This window comes from Grampus griseus (genome assembly GCF_964374135.1).
Source record: "Grampus griseus genome assembly, chromosome: 5".
Lineage (NCBI taxonomy): Eukaryota > Metazoa > Chordata > Mammalia > Artiodactyla > Delphinidae > Grampus > Grampus griseus.
Window position 1 is genome coordinate 25372831 of NC_138998.1, and position 20743 is coordinate 25393573.

At 44.3% G+C, this 20743-nt stretch overlaps 1 pseudogene across 1 annotated transcript in view; it reads right to left on the reverse strand.

Annotated features, from left to right (window-relative positions):
• The window catches only part of LOC309822696, a 43186-nt pseudogene extending 28940 nt beyond the window's left edge, over window positions 1–14246 (reverse strand). The window contains exons 1-5 of the transcript in view: window positions 14067–14246; window positions 11761–11913; window positions 6534–6681; window positions 3892–4032; window positions 3348–3493 (exon numbers count right to left, since the gene is read on the reverse strand). The product of the transcript in view is annotated as an uncharacterized misc_RNA (transcript). The remainder of the gene's footprint in view (window positions 1–3347; window positions 3494–3891; window positions 4033–6533; window positions 6682–11760; window positions 11914–14066) is intronic.
• Window positions 14247–20743: the final 6497 nt, after the last annotated feature.

The window sequence follows — 20743 nt, forward strand, 5'->3', positions numbered from 1 at the left end:
AGTCGTTGATCAAAAAACTCTTTTTTAATGATCTGTCCATATTTAAGTCCTCCTTCAATTCTGTTAAAAGCAAAAATTGGAAGCCACACGATGTGTATAAATTGATTTGTCACTGAGTTCTTAGAGCCATTCATTTTCTTAAAGCTTATATTCATATTTTGAATTGTCTCTTTGTTTTTGCTCCCTAGAGGAGATATTCTGATCAGATACTGGATGGGAGAGAAGCGTACCTTTGTTTGCCAAATAGAATGATGATTGTGACCAAGGATATTAACCACAGGTACTGGGTCATTATGGAAGGTGAGAATCTGGACATTTAAAAAAACCATCCACACCCCCTCAAACATAGCCACTGGGAAGTTTGTGTGTACTCTTTTTCTTAGTGTGTTTGGGCTGCTATAACAAGACACAATAGACTGGGTGGCTTATAAACAACAAACATTTATTCCTCACAGTTCTGGAGGCTGGGAAGTCCAAAATCCAGGTACCAGCAGATTCAGTGTCTGGTGAGAGCCCGCTTCCTGGTTCATAGATGGCCGTCTTCTTGCTATAACCCTACATGGTGGAAGGGGCAAGGGAACTCTCTGGGGTCTCTTTTATAAGGGCACTAATCCCATTCATGAGGGCTCCATCTTCATGATCTAATCACCTTCCAAAGGCCTCCGCCTCCTAATATCATCACTTTGGGGGTGAAGACTTCAACCTGTGAATTTGGCAGGGGTGGTGGGGATGACACAAACGTTCAGTCCATAACGGTAACATACACACCAGCACAGAGTAAAAGTGCCTTCTATTTCAGAACTGGATTGATAGACCTCTGCTCAGGCAAATTAGTTTTCCCATCTTGATTTCACTTCTATGCCAGCAGGATTAGCCATAAATGAAAAGAAGAGGCATATGGGGCAATAAAAATGATTACGGTATCTTGCCAGCCCTCACCTGGCCCCAGGGGGTGTGGGACCAAAGCCCCGCCAGCTGGACTTTGCCACCCTCAAGCGTGCTTCTTGAGCCAAGAAATCCAGCACTGACCCCCAACAACCCATGCTGTAGCACATCCTGCCAGACCCCTGGAGCTCACTGGTCCCTGACCTTTACAACTCTGCCTTGAAACAAACTGGGTTGAACCCCCCGTATGGCTGTATTTGGAGATGGGGCCTCTACGGAGGTACTTAAGATTAAATGAGATCGTAAGGGTGGGGCCCTGATCAGCTAGGATAGTGTTCTTATTAGACACCAGAGAGCTCACTCTCTCTATCTGGGTGCATACAGCTAGGAAAGGCCATGTGAGGATACAGCAAAAGGGTCGGAGAATAATTGTATTTCAGTAATTTTCACTGAGATCTAATTGACATATAACATTTGTTTCAGGTGTACAACGTAATGATTCGATATTTGTATCTATTGTGAAATGATCACTACAATAAGTCTAGTTAACATCCATCACCATACATAGTCACAGATATTTTTTTCCCCCGTGATGAGAACTTTTAAGATCTACTCTCTTAACAACTTTCAAATATGCACTAGAGCATTGTTAACTATTGTCACCATGCTGTATGCTAGACTTAGCTGTTTATCTCCACTTTTTTCCAGCAAGTAGAGTGGTCGTGTTCACCAATATGCTTCAAGCTGGGAAAGGGTTGTTTTTGCTGTAATGATAACGATGACATTGATGATGATAATTAACATCCCTCAAGGACTTACTGTGTGTAAGGCATGTGCTAACTGCTTTACATTATATCATTTAATCTGCACTAAACACCAGGGGGGTAGTTATCATTATGTTTATTTTGTAGCTGAAGAAACTGAAGTTAGATCAATTTGACAATTTGCCCAGAGTAACGCACAGCTGGAGTAGGATTTGAACCCAGGTCTGACTCTAAGTCTATGCTACTAACTTGCTACAATTTACTGTTACCAATGATTAAAAGTAGTCAGCTTTAGGGCTTCCCTGGTGGCGCAGTGGTTGAGAGTCCACCTGCCGATGCAGGGAACGCGGGTTCATGCCCCGGTCCGGGAAGATCCCACATGCCGCGGAGCGGCTGGGCCCGTGAGCCATGGCCGCTGAGCCTGCGCGTCCGGAGCCTGCACGTCCGGAGCCTGTGCTCCGCAACGGGAGAGGCCACAACAGTGAGAGGCCCGCGTACCGCAAAAAAATAGTAGTCAGCTTTAAAATGTGTCATGAATATGTGTACTTGGGATCTATTAACACAAATGATAACCCTTTTATGGGGAAGTAAGCAGCTGTTGTTCTCATCTGTCCTGCATTGTCCTCTTCATCTGTCTACTTCTTTGAGGGGGACTGCCACTTCCCCGCTGGAATTCCTGTGATTCTGGTAGTGCTGCCCGTCACAGTGTTTCACCCCACCCCCATGGGGTGTGTGATCAGTCCTGGCCAATCATGGTTTACCATGACCTGGACTGTAGGGATTGGTCCAAGAGGTAGATCTGTGACCCAAGGAGAGCCAATTAGAGCCTTCCAATGGGATTTGACCCACAGTTACCGGAAGAAAGAGGTTCACACTTTCTGGGTGATTACAAGTAATGATGATATAGCTCTGGGACTGCTGGCGGACATGTCAACTGCTGTTCCTGCTTGGAGGAAGCCTGTCTGCCCTGGGAGGGAAGGTCAACCCTGGGAAGGGAAGTAGAGTCACGAGCAGCAAACTCGGGGTTTCCTGATGACATGGTTTGAGCTCCTAAATTCAGCCATCTCTGAGACAGCTCCACCTGTGGACGTCTCAGTTATGTGAGCCAATAAATCCCTATTTATCTTTAGTTCTGTTTGAGTTGCTTTCACTTTTAACTGAAAGAGTGCTGATTAACATGCTGTACTAGTTTCCTATTGCTGTAGTAACAAATGACCACAAACTCAGTGGCTTAAAACAATACAAGTGTATTACCTTACAGTTCTGGGGGTCAGAGTCTGAAATGGGTCTTATAGGCAAAAGTGAAGGCATCAGCGGACCTGCGTTCCTTTTGGAGGCTCTGGGGAAGAATTAGTTTCCTTGACCTTTCCAGCTCCTAGAGGCTGCCTACATTCCTTGGCTTATGGCCCCTTCCCCACTTCACTCCAAGGTCTCCTTCCACTGTCCCATCTCCTTCTCTCTGACTCTGACCCTCCGGCCTCCCTCTTATAACAATCCTTTTACCATGTGAGGTAACATAGTCAGAAGGTCTGAAGATTAGGACAAAGACATCTTTGGGGGTCTTTTATTCTGCTCCCACACATTCTCAGGAAGAGGAATCTCCACTGATCACTGGAGAGGTCACTTTTAATTGCAAAGCAAATGTTCCTTCTTTCAGATGGCCCCAACAGAGTTTAGCACCAAGTTCCCACTGCTTACCTTGGAGCACCTGAGGGGGATTCCTGGGGTCTGGTGAGGAAGTTGTTGGCTGGTCTTTCCCCTGTATCTCTGCATACTCTGCTAGGGGTCAGAGGAGACCCAGAGCTCCAGAACACTGCAAGTGATTGCCATTAAGATGCAGCTCACTGGGGAAGGGGTGAAATACACTGTTCATTTGCTGTTCTTTCCACTTTCTCAAACTGGGATTTGGGTCTTCACCTCATAAAATAATAGACCTAGTTACAAAATAATAAATAATCATAATAATAGACCACGTCATAAAAAATGGACCTAGTAGCCACATCAACTGGCCAAAATATGCATTTAGCATGACATCCTTGATTCTCAAATGTAACTAAAGGACCTTTCTATTATAATTAAGAAAAGGAGAACAAAATAACTGGAGGGGAAGAAGATGATTAAAAACATCATAACAAAAAAGTCAAAGGAACTCATGGGCTAGTAGGCTCTGTAAGTAACTAGTTATATAAGTCAAGACAGAACAGTGCCAAGTTGTAGGAGGGGGAGCAGGGGACCCTCTCACCAAATGGCACTCTGGCGTATGACAGAGCCCAGCCTCGACCCGCTCTGTGGCCCTAGACCACAGTAGCACAGACTAAGGCCTTGAAGCCTTTGATTGTTCTCCAGGCCTGAGAAAATACTCTCAATTTCTTCATTTCCAAATCTAAAAAAAAAAAAAAATGATAGGAGCAAGTAAGTAACTTTTAAAACTATGTCACCATTAGATTATTAATTTTAAGGCACTCCCCAGGGCAGTTAGACGCACTTTTGCTGGTCCTCAGTTTGGGATTCCAGGGCTGGGGGTGGGGTGGGCTGGGATGATTTGAGGGGGCAGCCTGTGTGTGGAGGAGGGGGAACCAGAGTCTACCTCCCGGGCAAAGCGAGCGGAGGACTGTTTGAAGTACCCATTCAGGGAGCAGACAGAGAGCAAGCTGTGAATCCTGAAGACAGGAGAGGTGGCCCAGCTGGCAGGGACCAAGGAGGCGGGGAAGACCCAGTGGTACTAGGACCCTGTAAGGAGAAGTCTTTTAAGCCATGTCCAGGGTAGGTTCAAGAAAGTTCAACCTCTTGGCTCTCCTTGGCCCTGAGGTGCTCCTTGCTTTGTATTGCACAGTCACTAGAGTCTGCAAAGTGAACACCCGTCAACTCATTCATGCCGGCAACAGCCTCTAGGGGTAGGTAGGTATTAGGTCAATAAATTGAGGACCAATGAGGTAACGGGACATCTTCAGGGAATTTGGAATGTCAAGGCTTGAACTTTAAAATGAAGTGAGTAGTATTAACAGAAATAACTTTGAAAATTTATTAATTCATTCAGTGAGTAATTATTGAGGGCCAGCTACCATGGCGGCTGTGGGGATGCAGCTGTGTATAAGAAGGAGGGGTATCCTCCCTGCTGGACTTCACAGCCTATCAGGGAAGACAGTGAGGAAGGGACTCCAATCCCCAGAGGCTGGTAACCTGCAATCTGACCAGTGTTGAGGTCCCGGTGCTGACCCCACCTACTCAACCCTGACAAATCTAGGCGTCTTAGCAGCAGCAGGATTTCCACTGACGGTTAAAGTAAGCTGTTTCCTGAAGATGGAAATTGCTTCTTTCTTCTCCCCAGTGCAGATCTTTGGGTCCAGCACAGGAACTGGAGTCTAGAGGGGTCTCTTAGCAGTGGGGCTGGGTCTGCCTGGCCCAGGTGGGGAGCTGGGGAGACCCCCGTGGCCAGTGCTGCATCACTGCATGGTATCCCAAGGAGCCTGACCTTCTGCGGCCCTGTGTTAGGAGACCCTGACTATGGCTCCTCCCAGCAATTCAGAAAGCTGGAGAACCTCCACAGAACACTGGCTCCCCCCAGCTCTTGCTGATGGACTTGTCCACTGTCCCCCCAGCTCTTGCTGATGGACTTGTCCACTGTCACCACCAGGGCCCTAATAAGATCCTAGTCCTTTAATGGGGCCTTGGTGTCATTGTGATACCACTTCTCAGGCATGACTCATCTCTTGCACTTCACAGCCCACTGGCCGCCTGAGTACAAGGCATCACCTGACTCCATGGGAAGAATCACAGAATCATAGACTTAGGAAGTGGAAGAGATCATCTCATTATAGATCAGAGAAGTCGCGTGACCTACCCCAGATCACACAAGCAGTTTGAAATTATTTATGGATGGTAAATTATAGACCCCAGCAATCTAGTAGCATGGATCAGAGGTGGGCTCTGATTCAGACACCTGAGTTCACATCTAGGCTCCATCCCTAAGAGCTGAATGGCCTTGAACAAACCAATTAATCCCCCTGAGTCTTTCCTCACCTATACTCAAGGGTTAGAAATGGTACATATCTATCATTATGTATCATACATCTCTACGTAATGGTAAACATCTCTTTATCGTTGGGAGAAGAAATGAGAAAATCCATGCACTGTGCTTGGCACACAGTAAGCACTCAATAACCATTAGCTGTTATTGTTATTATTGTTATTATCACTACCCTTCCTCCCACCTCCTCTCCTGGTGAATACTGACCCATCACCTAGGGAATCGTGGTTTCCTTATCCAAACTACCACTAAAATGTATATGGACATATTTTGTGATATTCAGACTTTCTTCCTTGCACTAAACATAATCAAGAGCACGTCTCCTCCCTCTACTATACCGAGGACTCCCTTGGACAGTGACACTGCCTTAAATATATTTATATGTTCCTTAGCAACAAGCACCGTGCCTTGTACAAACTGGCCTTCAACAAATATTTGTTGAAGGAATAAATGAATGACTAGAGACTCTTTTTTTTTTTTTTCGGTACGCAGGCCTCTCACTGTTGTGGCCTCTCCCGTTGCGGAGCACAGGCTCCCGACGCACAGGCTCAGCGGCCATGGCTCACGGGCCCAGCCGCTCCGCGGCATGTGGGATCTTCCTGGACCGGGGCACGAACCCGTGTCCCCTGCACCGGCAGGCAGACTCTCAACCACTGCGCCACCAGGGAAGCCCTAGCGACTCTTTTTGAGAACCCTAACATTTACTCAGGGACATGAACTCTAAGGACGCTTCACAGTGTCCCCTTTCAGCCATGACTTGATGAAGCACAAGGAACCAGGACATTTCCGTCCCCTGCCTTTGCCTCCCCCCGCTGACAGCAGGAAGGACCTTGAAGGAACTCCGCGTTCCACCTTACTTGCAGTAATCGAGGACAAGAAAATGCACCTGCTGAACTGCAGAGCCCTCCCAAGTCTCCCCAAAGACCACGGATCTATCTTGCAATCAATGAGTTTGAGGGTGGTAAACAGGCAGGGGTTGCGCCTCTTCGATTCCAGAAGCAAAGCCTGAGAACGCAGGGTAAAAAGTGCTGACACGACGAAGATAAATATGCTCTGTGTTTTTATAAGTTAATTCAAAGTCACTCATGTTAATTACCTCAACATTTTGGCTCCTAAGATAACTTTCTAATTACCCAAGGAGAAAGTGGCATGAACACAAAATCATTTCCCTTTAAAATGAAGACTCATTGAAAAATTGTACGGGAAACATCAAGCTTTATGATGAGAGAAGATATATCGTAGCACAATATAAGCACAAGCCTAAGACAAGGTCATTTCTTGCGATAACAAAGGATCGCAATGACAGTTAAATCCCTACCTGATAGCAGAGAGTATCAAATCAGGAAGGCCACCTTTTAGCAATTAGAATCACCACAACCTGAGAATTCCCTCAGTTCAGAATTTAAGCCTGAAAGTGACTTTGGTGGGGTTTGGAGGATTTAGGGTTTTGTGAGGTAATGACATGTTGGTCAGAGATAGGATTCCACTCTTGTGCTGCTGGTGGGAATGTGAATGGGTACAGCCACTATGGAGAACAGTATGGAGGTTCCTTAAAAAACTACAAATAGAACTACCAGTGGGCATATACCCTGAGAAAACCATAATTCAAAAAGAGTCATGTACCAAAATGTTCATTGCAGCTCTATTTACAACAGCCTGGAGATGGAAACAACCTAAGTGTCCATCATCGGATGAATGGATAAAGAAGATGTGGCACATATATACAATGGAATATTACTCAGCCATAAAAAGAAATGAAATTGAGCTATTTGTAATGAGGTGGATAGACCTAGAGTCTGTCATACAGAGTGAAGTAAGTCAGAAAGAGAAAGACAAATACTGTATGCTAACACATATATATGAAATTTAAGAAAAAAAATGTCGTGAAGAAACTAGGGGTAAGACAGGAATAAAGACACAGACCTACGAGAGAATGGACTTGAGGACATGGAGAGGGGGAAGGGTAAGCTGTGACAAAGAGAGAGAGTGGCATGGACATATATACACTACCAAACGTAAAATAGATAGCTAGTGGGAAGCAGCCGCATAGCACAGGGAGATCAGCTCGGTGCTTTGTGACCACCTAGAGTGGTGGGATAGGGAAGGTGGGAGGGAGGGAGACGCAAGAGGGAAGAGATATGGGAACATATGTATATGTATAACTGATTCACTTTGTTATAAAGCAGAAACTAACACACCATTGAAAAGCAATTATACTCCAATAAAGATGTAAAAAAAAAAGCTACCCAGAAAAGCTGAATCAATTTAAATTCTCTGCAAATAGCTTAGAGTGGTATTTAACCTCATCATTGCCAACCACCAGCTCTCTTAGTTTTAGAAAAAAGGAAACTTTATGGGTGAAAATAACTGCTGTATTAAAATACATTTTAATTTGTATTTCTTTGGTTAGTAGTAAAGTTAATAATTTTCTTAAACTTATTTATGCTTGTATTTCTTTCTTTCTTCCTTTTTTTCTCTTGCTTTTCTTTTCATTAATTGCCCATTTGTATTCTTTGCACATTTTTCTGTTTTTCTTATATTCTAGGTACTGAATAAGGATCTAAATCTTCTAAACGTCATTTATTTTGCAAAAAATATTCCATCTGCTTTGTTTTGTTGTGCCTTTGCATTTTGTTTTTTTAATTTGTGAATTGCTTTATGTGGAAGTATTTTTCATAATGCTGTCAAATTTAACTTTCCTTTTGTAGATTCTGCCTCTTATTGAATAATCCACTCTTACCCAACAGATTTAGTACCTTTATTAGGTGTTAGTTTTGTTTGTCTGTTTGCTTTATAGTCATTAGGTATGTTTATGAACTTTCTGTTCTGTTTTACTGATGTGTTGGTTTCCATTGTCAATAAAATGCTGCATTAGTCATCTTAAAAAAAAAAAACAACGGATTCCAAATTATACCTCAGTTGAGCATAAACAAGCCCTTGCAACTTTAACTACGGAGCTGGTGCCTGAGGCCTCTTTAATGAGAGAAAGTCTAGTTTGAGCGCTGGATCAGATTTCTGAAGCGTGTTTCTGACAGAGGAGGCCATGTGACACATCACTGCTGATGCTAACATTGGTCTGTGCAAAACAAACTCTGGACCAAGTCCTGAAGATCTCAGCCAGTGGTTTGCAGTGTCCCCCCACTGGGGCACCAGCACTGCTCCCTGGGGCACCCGCACTGCTGTGGGCAAGACCACAGCCATCTCGGATAGAATTCGTCAGCAGCCTCCAGATTACCGAGAAGGGTACATTTTAAGGAACTGCTAAGGATCACTGTGAACATTCAAGGACAGCTTTCTGTTTCCAGCTTGGATGGACTGGGTACCCTGACTAACCATCTGAATAAAAACAACCAAAAATTCTGGTTATATATTTAAAATATCTTTTTAAAATTTTATTTTTAAGTTGTGGTCAAATACATATAAAATTTACCATCTTAATCATTTCTAAGGGTAAAGTTCACTGGCATTAAGTATATTCACATTATTGTGCAAGCCTCACCACCATCCACCTCCAGAACTTTTTTCATCTTGCAAGACTGAAACTCTGTACCCATTAAACAAAAGCTCCCATTCTCCCATCCCTGCAACCACTGGTAACTGCCATTCTACTTCCCGTCTCTGTGAATTTGGCTACTCTGGGCACCTCATATAAGTGAAATGATACAATACCCTTTTGTTTCTGACTTATTTCACTTAGCATGAGTTCTTCAAGGTTCATCCACGTTGTAGCATGTGTCAGAATTTCCTTTCTGTTTAAGGCTGAATAATATTCTCGTATATACCATACTTTGTTTACCCATTGGTCTGGCAATAGATATTTGGGTTGCCTCCATCTTTGGCTTTTGTGCGTAATGCTGCTATGAACATGAATGTACAAATATCTCTTTGAGACCCTTCTTTGAATTCTTTTGGGTATGTACCCAGATGATACATAGTGATGATAGGGTAGTTCTCTTTTTAATTTTCTGCGGAACTGCCATACTATTTTCCATAGTGGCTGCACCATTTTACATTTCCACCAATAGTGCACAAGGGTTCCAATTCCTCTATGTCTTTATCAACATATTATTTTCTGCTTTTTTTGATAGTAACCCTCCTAGTTGACATGAGATGGTATCTCATTGTGGTTTTGACTTGCATTTCTCTAATGATTAATGATGTTGAACATCTTTTCATGTGCTTATTGGTCATTTGTATATCTTCTTTGGAGAATGTCTATTCAAGTCCTTTGACCATTTTAAATCAGGTTGCTTTTTTTTGTTGTTGTTGAGTTATATGAGTTAAAGGACTCATATATTCTGGATATCAGCCCTTATCAGATATATGATTTGCAATTATTTTCTCCCTTTTCACTCAGTTGATTGTGTCTTTTGAAGCAGAGAAGTTTTTCATTTTGATATAGTCCAATGTGTCTAGTTTTTCTTTTGTTGCCTGTGCTCTTAGTGTCATATCCAAGAAATCATTGCCAAATCCAATATCATGAAGCTTTTCCGCATGCGTTCTTCTAAGAGTTTTAAAAATATCTTTTTAAAATGTGGTCATTGACTGGTAGGTTAGTGAGGAATACACAAAGGTCAATGAATGAGAGAAAGTAGGACCCTAGAGGGCACTGAGGCCAGGTTTCCTTTTGAGAGCATCACTAAAACAGCAGATTTGAGCTTTGATTGTAATGGATCATACAGTCCAGGGGATAGGAGATTAGGCCCAAGGTGAGGAGTCCAACAGGAAATCCTACATAGAGGTGCGGCCCAAAACATAAAGTGGATTATAGTGCTATGTCCTTAGAGTAAGGATGAACTAGAAATAAACCAACTCTCCCTTCCTCAAAGGATCCCAGGGAAAATGGCCCATCTCAAACTGATACTGAGTATATGGAAAAAAACACAACCCCTGAGAACTCACAAACTAGCCTTAGCACAGGTTTGCACCCTGAATTAACATCACTTGGATGGCTCAAAGAAACCTCAGGTCAAGAATTTAATTTCATGTAGCTCTGAGTATGTGGCAGAAACAACTACAAATCCTCTCTGGAGAAAGCTATCTGCAAATCAGAGCTCAAGGAATTGCTACAACTATTTTTTTTTCATGAAATATGAATTTACTGTCAAAAAGAACTGACAAAAACATACAAAGAAATGTCACCATAAGTAAGAGCCAGAAGAAGCAAGAGTCGGCAATATCAGACTGTAAAATAATTCAGATTATTGAAACTATTAGACAGATTATAAAATAAGGGATTTTCAAAAAGGCAAAAGACTAGAAAAATTAGTGCTTTTTGGGTCCTGTTTGAGAAGTTTTTCTCAACCCCAGAGTCATGATGGTATTGTCCTATATTACCTTCTAGAAACTTTATTGTTTTGCCTTAAATTTATAATCCCTCTGGAATTGATTCTGGGGTATGATGTGAAGTAGGAATCAAGCTGCTTTATATCCCATATTGTGTATTGTAGCTTCTTGTTGCCCTCAGCAAAAGGATTGATCTGAATTATCTGATTTGCTCTTTCCAGAAGTAAAGTCCTGTCCATGACTTCTCAGTCACAATAATGGAAGTTCAATTTAAAAAATAATAGTATTTAATCTATAAGTGTATATCCAGCAAAACTGTCATTCAGGAATGAAGATTATGTGTGATATGATAACAGTCAAAAGTAATAAGCATGGAGAAATCTTGACAACATAAGTAAAAGAGTAAGCCACAAAATCATACACATCATACAATTCCATGTATGTAAGTAAAAACACACATGCATATGTCAAAAAAGTATAAAAACATGCACGGGGTTGATACACATCAACTCTAGGCTAGTGGTACCTCTGGGAAGTAGATGAGGGAAAGGAAGTAAGATGACACTTTAGCTATTATATGCAATTTTCATTCCCTAAAAAGTATATTACATGACGGTGAGTACATAGATGTCAGTTCTATTATTTTTTACACTTTTATATGTTTGAAATATTTCATTAAAAATACTTGTTTTTTTTTCCAAAACAACCAAATAAATTATAGCTGGAACACATGATGTAATATGCTTATATTCAATTTTAAGGTTAACTGCAGAGCTATTTTTAAAACGCATGACTCAAGAGTCTGGTGATCTCTGGGTTGCTCAGCTGAAAGCCGCAGATGCAGATCTCTCTCCCCAGCATGTAACACTCATCCTGGGCTGTCATGAGCAAAGGTTCCAAGGAAATTGGTAGGATGCTTGGCGGGGAGTCATCAGGTCTTACAAGTATAAACTAGAATGTAAGAAAAAAGCTACAGGTGGGCACCATAAAGAGAGGTCGTAAAATACGTGGAGAAAGAATATTGTCATTAGACAACACCCTAAGAACATTTAAAATAGTTATTATCTGTGGATCAAGTGTGCATTGGGGTGATAATTCAACACAAACTTAGGGTGTTCCTGCCATATGCAAAGCTCCATGAAAAGTCCCACAGGGCAGAGATTTTTCCAGCATGTTACTGTCCCTCTTTGGGTCGGGATATCAATTTAGTGGATTGTAACCACCTTTTCTTTTCTTTCTTTAATGAAATAGAAAAGAAGGGAGATGATCTGAGTGTATACTATGCTGTAAGGAATAATTGTCTCATGAGACCTTTAATTTATGATATTATGATATTCAAAATCAAAATGGAGACCCAACCAAAGCAAACCCACTCAACATAAACAGCTCTTATGGTCATACTGATTCACTCCAGTACTTATATACTGGGTCATGATGTTAATTATATTTCTGATGGTGATTGTAATTTAAAATGTTTGGAAAACACTGCTGACGAGGTTATAAACTTGAACAAGATTTATGACGAACCCTTATGATTAAGTAGTGCAGCCTAATTATAAAAACTACATAGGAAAAAAATGAATTAGTAATTATTTTACCACAAAAAGGATGACTCTGGGAAGCTCCTCCATTGGGATGAGCTGGGAGATGTGTGTGTGCAGGAGGAGCCCAGAGAAGCAACTGCAAAAGAAGGAATTAGAAAGACCTAGGAGGGCAGGTGGGGAACAGGAGCGTAGAAGAGGTGGAGAGGGAGAGACCAAAGGGACCAGAGGAGAGAGGGAGGAGGGCAGCTGCCCTGGGAAGTGGGAGTTCAGGCGAAAGAGAGAGATGGTAGAGAGGAAGTCCAGGAGGGTCTCTTTGTGTGGGGTGCAATGTAATCACCCTTCCACCCCCAAACACATTCAGGAAAAATATGGGTGTAATGGATTTGTGTGAAAGTCACGTTAAAGCAATGATTTATTTTATTTTATTTATTTATTTTTGGCTGCGTTGGGTTCTTCGTTGCTGAGGGCGGGCTTTCTCTTGTTGCGGCGAGCAGGGGCTCTCTTCAGCATGGTGCATGGGCTTCTCATTGAGGTGGCTTCTCTTGTTGTGGAGCACGGGCTCTAAGCGGGCAGGCTTCAGTAGTTGTGGCACATGGGCTCAGTAGTTGTGGCTCGCAGGCTCTAGAGCCCAGGCTCAGTAGTTGTGGCTCAGGGGCTTAGCTGCTCCGCAGCATGTGGGATCTTCCCGGACCAGGGCTCGAACCCATGTACCCTGCATTGGCAGGCGGATTCTTAACCACTGTGCCACCAGGGAAAGTCCAAAGCAATGATTTTTAAAAGCACCTGTCTCTATCTAATTGTTTTGTTTAATTTGTTGTCTTGTTTAACGCAGCATTTTAGGAAATCAGTAGGTATGTGATTATTAAAACACAGACTGTCTTTCTGGGCTGGTGATAGAAAAGTTGTAAAGCTGGACAGTCTGTCTTTGGGTGCCAGTCTCCTCCTTCCGGTCTGTCAGGTACTCTGTCCCAAGAGTTAACCACTTAGCTTCACTGCTGGCCTCTCTTCTTTTCCCCTTATACCCAATCCCTAGATTTAATCTTAGCAAAGATAAGACATCAGATTTTTTCCTGAAATCCTAATGATGTGTTTGCTGCTCTCACTCCAAGTGAGAATGGAGGCGTGGGTGTGTGCAAGTCTGGCCTGATGGCCTGGACACGCCAGCTGTCAAGGCAAGGAGACATTCTTTTGGAGGGGTCAGGAGTGCTGGGGAGGGAAGTCCTGCAATGATGACAGAAGTGGTGTTTTTGAGCTGGGTTCTCCAGATGTGGAATGGGAGGAGGGGTGGGTTGTCCGTTCCAGAGGTGAAATGGTGTGAGACAAGGCAGACCTGCTGGAAGGACGGGGATGGGCATATTGGGAGAGAGGAGGGGGATGGTAGGAGAAGTGCTGAGCAGACCTTGGTGCCAGAGTCAGGCTTTGGACAGCACGCAGCAGGAACGCAGAGGGGGTGACACCACCAGTTCTGGGCTTGAGGGGATTAAGGACCCATGTTCCTTGGGAGGAAACCCTCATCAATTCATTTCAGGGAAGAATAAGGGAAGGAGAGGACACACTCACCTTCCTGAGAATCCGTTCATGGTTGATGCTGGTTTTCAAGTCCCTTTTGATGGCTGGACACACGGACATCTGAGTCTGTGCACAATGCTTCTCATATGTTTTCAGAAACTTTTGAAGAGTTGGAACAATGGGTAGGGGTGCTCCTTTAGTTTTTCGTTTTCCTTCCTTTTCTCTTGGCATTGTTTCATAGTGTTAGATTCCACTTGGATTCTGAAAACAGTAACTTGCCCTGAAACCCAACACACAGATGTCTTTTTAAGGAGCAGATCACACTTTCCCCACTAAAAGTTAGCAAATATTGCTGCATGCCCTTCTCTGAAAATCATAAAGTGCTTCACTAATCTTTTTTTCTTTTTTAAAGAGTCTTTTGAGCACAGATTTTTTTTTGCAGATATACATGTGTACATTAGAAAGTTTCCTACTTTTATTTATTTATTTATTTATTTTATTTGGTTGTGTTGGGTCTTAGTTGCAGCAGGTGGGCTTCTTAGTTGCAGGAGGTGGGCTCCTTAGTTGCGGCTCACCAGCTCCTTAGTTGTGGTACTTGGGCTCCTTAGTTGTGGCATGCGAACTCTTAGTTGCGGCATGCATGTGGGATCTAGTTCCCTGACTAGGGATCGAACCCGGGCCCCCTGCATTGGGAGCACAGAGTCTTAACCACTGTGCCACCAGGGAAGTCCCAGTGCTTCGCTAATCTTAAAATGGGAGTGGAGAATCAAAAGAGAGCAGAAAATGTCAATTTGCAAGGTCTATACTCATGGGACCAGGTTCTTTCTTTTAGGTTGTTTAAAATGTGGGCAGTATGCATGGAACTCAATTATTAAGGAACACGATTAACATTAATAGTGGATACTAAATATTTCCAAGGACACATTGATTTAAAAGTGTCATAATCCTCTTCATAGACATAATTCTTGCCAGGCAGTAATTACAGTGGTTAAGAATGTGGGCTTTGGACCTGGATTTTAGTTTTGTCTCCACCACTTGATTCACTGGGAGGCCTCAGATAAGTTATAAACACTCTTCTTCAAGCCTCCATTCCCCATCTGTAAAATGGATTATGGTTGTCATAAGGGTCAAATGAGGTAAGTTTATAAAGCACTGCACAATGCCTGGCACATAGTGGAAGCACTTTTTTATTATTATTGATGTTATTATTATTCTGCTGGCCACAAGAATCAGTACTGATTTTGTCAGTGGACTGCTGGATCATATGGTAACACTATTTTTAGTTTTTTAAGGAACCTCCATACTGTTCTCCATAGTGGCTGCATCAATTTACATTCCCACCAACAGTGTAGGAGGGTTCCCTTTTCTTCACACCCTCTCTAGCATTTATTATTTGTAGCATACATTTTTGTCTTATATATTTTAAAGCTATGTTACTAGGTACCTACAAATTTAGAACTGATAAATTTTCCTAGGGATATACCCTTTTGACATTATTTAATATCCCTCTTTGTCTCTAGAAATGCTTCATGTCTCAGAGTCACAGATCCCAAACTGTGTACTGGGGTGCATGGAAGCACCGCAGACTTACAGGGCACTTTGGGATATTTTAAATTTTCAAGAGAAAGCTAGCAACATCTGTTAGATGCCATGTGAGCTACCGGGGGTAGTTCACATTTTCAAATGAGGTCACACTTGCATTAGTATCCTATTGCTGCATAACAAATCAACCCATCACGAGTGAAAAACATTCTGGAAAGGGAGAGTGAACCCAGAAGAATGTAGAGACACAGGTACTGGGGTAAGGGAAAATCACATCATTAATAGCTCTGGTTGGGAGTTTATATGTTGTCTAATCCATCTAAGCCATCACTAGGATGACCAACTGTTCCAGGACTTTGAGTGCTAAAACCAGGAAAATGCTGGGCAAACCAAGATGATTATTCACCCTACCAGCCCCCCGACCCATGGCTACCACCCAGCTGTAGCCCCAGAATTCTGCTCACAGCTATGTGCTCCAGCAGCTGCTGCAGAACAACCAGACTTGGCAGCTACCCAAACCTATCTGCCATCTTGGGCCTGGTCTAACTTCTTGTTTTACATGGAACAAAAATGAGACCTGGAAAGGGAAAGAAGGGGTTTGCTCTGGCTGGAAACAGAACTGAGCTTACTGACTCTCAAGACCATTTCTGGAAAGCATCTTGGGCGATGCTTATCATCAGGCAATTGGCAAACACTGCATGGCATCATGAGAGGCTGTGTGGGTGAGAAGTGGTCGTCCCAGGCTTTGGGTCAAGCAGAACTGGTTTGAATCCTGTGTCTGTCAGTTATTAGTGGGGTGATTGTGGGTAATCAACTTCACTTCCCCGAACCTCATTTTCTTCCTCTGTAAAAATGGTGGGAATATTACCTCTTTGACATTTGTGAGGATTAAATGAGATAACAAATGTAAAGTTCTTTTCATCAGTAACATGGAAATGATGGTGACAGAGAATTGTTGTGAGGAATAATAAGTTAGTACATGACAAATGCTAAGAACAGATCCTGGCACATAGTAAATGCTCAGGGGGGAACCTGAGGCATAGTGAGGTTAAGTGATTTGTCTAAGGGCAGACACTGGTAAGTGCTGGGGTTGGGATTCAAATTCAGACAGTCTGGCTCCACAGCCCAAATCGGTAACCACTCTAAGGTACCACCTATTAGATACCTTTATGGATTGAATACTTGCACCCCCCAAAATTCATTATGTTGAAGCCCTAATCTCCAGTGTGACGGTATGGGGCCCTTGGGAGGTAATTAGCGTTAAATGAGGTCATGAGGATGAAGCCCTAATGATAGGATTAGTGCCCTTATACGAAGAGATACCAGAGGGATTACCCCCCACTCCTAAGCTGTTGAATTGGCCATCACCTGCAAACCAAGAGAAAAGGCTTCAAAATAAAACCTACCTTACTGGTATCTTGAGCTTGGATTTCCAGCCTCCAGAAGTGTGAAAAACAGATTTCTGTCGTCTTTGGTATTTTATTATGACAGCCCAAGCTGACTAAGACAGGTGCTATACAATATTACTGTTCACAATATCAAGTCTTTCTCATCAGCTTTTTCTGGGTATTTACAGAAGCACAAAGTATACACACATACATTCTATTAAAACCCTCTTAAAGCTATTAAGACCCTCTTAAAGCTTGAGTTTTTCACTTAATATTTTATCATGAGCATTTATTTCTGTCATTTCCATAAATGTGTAAACGTGTGGCCCAGATTAGCAGCTACCTAGGTACTCAAGGCCAGCACTGATTGGCTGGTAAGTTAATGAATATTTGTTGGGGGCCTAAGGAGTAGATACCTCACCCCATGATAGGTTTTCTCATCTTGTCTGGCTGTGACACTCCTGGAAGTGGGACGGTGGGGATGGAGGCTGAGGGGGTGAGAGTTTGGGCCGAGGGCCCTGCCCCCTGTCCCGAGGAAGATGGGGAAAAAGATCCCCGTTCTGAGTCCCCTGCCAGCCCAGCTCCAACAGCGGCTGGCTCTCAGGGGACAAGGAGAGGGAGGGCAAGGAGGGGCTGCTTTGGGTGCCTTCTTCAAGACCCCAGACCTGCGCCTCTGCACGCAACAATTTCAACAGATTCCGAAAGAATCCTCACTACCCACCGAGGCCGGAAATTCCTACCCTGGGGATGTCCGGGTGGGGAGGGCCGGTGTTGCTGGGGCAGAGGAGGCGCAGAAGCACAACCCCCACGGAGCCCAGGTCCCAATCGGTCTGAAGCATCTAACGAGGGGCCTTCCAGTTCGGGGTGCCGGAGCAACCTCGTGCTCATCCTGCACGCTCCCGGCCACTGGCCTGCGGCCACTGACCCTCACTCGGACGCCCGGTCCCTGCTTCCCTTAAGGTCGGGTGGCTTTCAGCGGTGTGCGCCATGGAGACTGTTGCCAGGGGCGGTCGCAGCGAGGGGCGGAGGCTGGAGGGTGTCTGTGACCCGCGAGGGGCCAGAGCTGGAGGGAGAAGAGTCGGAGGCAGGAGGAGGAGGGCGTGGAAGCAGGAAATGTCGTTCCAGGGTTCGTCCAGGCTCGGCCCGGACCTGGAGAACTCCAGGTGCCCTCGCTGCGGGTCAAGGTCGTCGCAGCCAATGGCGCTGCGAGGGACGGGATCTAGGAGGGGAAAGAAGCTGGGGACCCGTGTGTCCCTGGTCATCAGTGGGGCACTGGGGACGAGGAGCAGAGGTCTCCAAGAGATAGACGCCTCTGCCTGTTACCCGCCAGCGCGATGTCAGCTGCGGACCTCACCTGAGCCCCTAACATGGTTTCCCAAAGAAACTGAGTTATAAGTGGTGGTTACAGCCCACACCAACAAGCAGAAACCAGTGTGAGGGGACTCTCCTGCCCACTAGAGAGGTTTCCTTTTGTGACTTTTTGACTCCCCAATCCCAGGATGGAGGGGGTGCCAGGATAAAGGAAGCGGCTCAGGGGCTGGGCCTGGGGGTTTGTCTGGGGAATATGGAGGAAAGAGATGCAAAAGCAGTTGGAGCTTTGGGAAGAAGTGGATGGGAGAGGAAAAGTGATTTTAAGAAAATTTGCTCTGGGCAGTGGCTTTGGGGCTTGTAGATTTAAGGATTTGGGGGCCCCCAAAGATACCTTTGCCCCAATCCTGGGAACCTGTGAATATGTAACCTTATATGGCAAAAAGGACTTTGCAGATGTGGTTAAAGTTACAGACCTTGAGATGAGGCTGTTTTTCTTGATTATCTGGGTGGGGCCCAGTCTACACCTGAGTCTGAGAACAGGAAGCTGGGAAACTGTCCCTGCTGTGCTCAGAGAGAGATGAGTGATGAAAAGAAAGGTCAGAGAGATGCAATGAGAAGAACTCAACTGGCTGTTGCTGGCTTCAAAGATGGCAGAAAGGGACAGGAGCCAAGGAGTATGGGCAGCCTCTAGGGGCTGGCGAAGGTGTGGAAATGGATTCTCTCAAAGGAACCCAGCCCTGCTGACACCTTGATTTTAGTCCAGTGACATCCATGTGGGACTTCTGACCTGTCAGATAATAAATTATCTATATCTATCTGTCTGTCTCTCTCTCTTAGGGTGTAGAAGAGGCTCTTAGTGAATGTTTAATGAAAGAATGAATAAGGAAAGAAATTGGAATAAATTCACAGTAAACTGCAAGCGGAAAATAGTCCCATAACTCCTCCACACTGGCTGTAGTTTTTTGGCTACAAATGGCTCTAATTTGGCACAAAGTGAATTGAAGCTGTGTGGAAGGTCAAGGAGGGCAAGGAAGGATCCTCCATTTGGACAGACATGACTTTGCAGTGAGCGTGCCCCCATGAGTCGGCACCCCTGGGTTATTTCTGCTTTGTGCAGCCACTTTCCTTCCTCTGCGGGGCCCTAGTCCAGCCTTCCTAAGAGGTAACCAGAAGGGCAGTAAGGGAGGAGAAGTCTGGAGTGGAGTGAGAGAGTACACTTACAGGTCACAGACTAGGTCTCAAAGCAGATTCTTAGGGAGCAGAGAATGATCAGGAAGACCAGCCCCCAAGAGGACAGGGACAGGGCAAGGGTCAGAAACTAGACAGGCCATCAGAGAGGAGAGGAGGAGTCCCTATGCACAGTGGGCAGTTTCATAAAAGAAATGTAACACTAGGATTAGGGGCAGCTGCGAGTGTCAGAAACCCATTAACACTGGTTAGAAAAATATAGAAGTTCATTTCCCTTTCATGTTAATGAAATTGAGGGATAAGCAGTCCAGAGCTGCTACAGAAGGCCCAAGATCATGAGGAATGCAGGCTCCTTCTACTTTTATTATTTTTTTAAATTAATTAATTAATTTATTTTTGGCTGCGTTGGGTCTTCATTGCTGCGCACAGGCTTTTCTCTAGTTGCGGCGAGCGGGGGCTACTCTTCGTTGCGGTGCATGGACTTCTCATTGCGGTGGCTTCTCTTGTTGCGGAGCACAGGCTCTAGAGCGCAGGCTGTGACACTCAGTAGTTGTGGCTCGCGGTTCAGTAGTTGTGGCTCGTGGACTCTAGAGCACAGGCTCAGTAGTTGTGGCACGCAGGCTCAGTAGTTGTGGCGCTCGGGCTTAGTTGCTCCACAGCATGTAGGATCTTCCCGGACCAGGGATAGAACCCGTGTCCCCTGCATTGGCAGGTGGATTCTTAACCACTGCGCCACCAGGGAAGTCCCTCCTTCTACTTTATTACTCTGCCATCCTCAGTGTGTGACTTTAACCTGACAGCCCAAAATGGGTGCTGAGCTCCAGCCATTTTGTTCCCATTTCACATAGAAGGACGGAGAACTGGACAAAGAAGGGCATGTTCTCTCCCTTTAAGGACATTTCCCAGAAATCACTTTTAACACTTTTGCTTACATTCCATTAGCCAGACCTACAGACATGATCATACCTAGTGGCAAAGGAGGCTGGGAAAGATGGTCTTTATTCCAGACAGACATGAAAAATGGGAACTTCTGTTATTTACAGAAGATGGGAAAGATGGATATCGGGAGATAACTAGTAACCTGGGCTGCAGCAGCTACTAGCTGCCAGGCCCCCAGGGATGGCCAGTACAGTGGGTGGGATGGGCACCAGTTTGAAAGTACTATAGGGATTCTTCGTACATTCCTCAAGCATTTGTGAGTCAGAGCAGCCTGGAGCTCATTTCATAGTTGTTATCATTTTAGGTGTGACTCATCCACCAGGGCTGAATTACTGGCGAGGCTAAGCAGGTATTTTGAGC